This window comes from Aureococcus anophagefferens, assembly GCF_000186865.1.
Source record: "Aureococcus anophagefferens unplaced genomic scaffold AURANscaffold_30, whole genome shotgun sequence".
NCBI lineage: Eukaryota > Pelagophyceae > Pelagomonadales > Pelagomonadaceae > Aureococcus > Aureococcus anophagefferens.
In genome coordinates this window covers 459,276-460,600 of record NW_008705589.1, presented here as the reverse complement: position 1 = coordinate 460,600, position 1,325 = coordinate 459,276, and positions in this window count along the sequence as shown.

Here is a 1,325-nt window from a genome sequence, read left to right as displayed (position 1 = left end):
CCAACGCGTTTGCTTGTACACCCCTGGGTCGGCGCAATTAATTCACGGGCCGCGCTGAGCTTACGGCGCCCGCCGTCGGAAGCGGTTGCTGGTCCAAGTAAGCAAAATCTTACCGATGGCGACGCGCGGTGGAAAATTCCAGAGTGCTGGCGAGACGAAAACCGCGAATCGTCCAGAAAAATGTTCGCAATTAATTCGAAGACCCGGCCCATTCGAACAAGCGCGTCGGTTTCTGAGGGGTGGGAACAACGAAAGTCAAGTTGTATTATCCGACCCCCTCATGCGGGATTTGGCTCCAAAAGATCCGACTCGGACGGCATCCCCCAGTGGGTGGGTGGGCCCGGGGGTCGGGTTTCAAAAATCCAAAGTGTACTTAAAGAGTACTTGTAACGCGCGCGCGCGCATGTGGAGGCCGCGCGCGTCCCGCGTCCCGCGTCGCACCGGGAGTCGGGAATAGGTGCCATGGAGCACGGCGGTGTCCTCGTCGAGTCGGGCCGCGCCCGGCGTTCCGAACGAGTCGTCGGCGGAACCGCGGCCGCACGGTGGCGGCTCCTGCAGCGGCACCGGCGACTCCCGGTCGAACCGCGGCGCCGCGCGGTCCTAGAGCGCGGTCCGAGTCCCACGCGCGCGGTGTGGCAATTCAGCGATCGCCCAGCCGGGGTCGGACGTAACGGCTTACCTAACATGTTACTTACGACTTACATTCGGCCAAAACGACTTACCTGACGGGTTACTTTCGGACTCCACGACTTACCCGGCGGCCTACCTCGGCCCGAGGCCGCGCGGGGCGGGCGCCGCTTTCGCGGAGCGCGCGCGCGGCGGGGCAATCCGACGGCGTCGGCGCCGTGGATGTCCAGAAGGCCAACGACGAGTGTGGCAAGATCCTCCACTCGTGCGCCACGCGCTGGCTCGGGCGCAGCGACGCGCTGGCGAGCGTCGTCAAGTCCCTCGTAGCCCGCGGGTTTTGGCGAGTGCCCAGTCATCCGTCCGTTTTGGCGAGCTCAACGACTTACCCCGGGGCCCGACGACTTACCCTACGACTTACAATCGGCGCCAACGACTTAAAAACGGGTTACTTTTTTCGTTACGTCCGACCCCGCGCCCAGCGGCGCGTGGCGCAGCAACTTGAAGGCAACCAACGACAAAGGAGCTCGCTGATTGGTCGGGAGGTGGGTGGGTGGGCGCCGGTGGCCGGCACGAAGAACCGGGGATAGCGTCTGGTAATTTTTGGGGCGATACTAGTTCCGGGGGATACGGGGCCCCCCGGTGGACGCGTGGGCACACGCGTGGTGTTCCTGTGCCGCGCGGGTGGTGCAGTGCGCGAC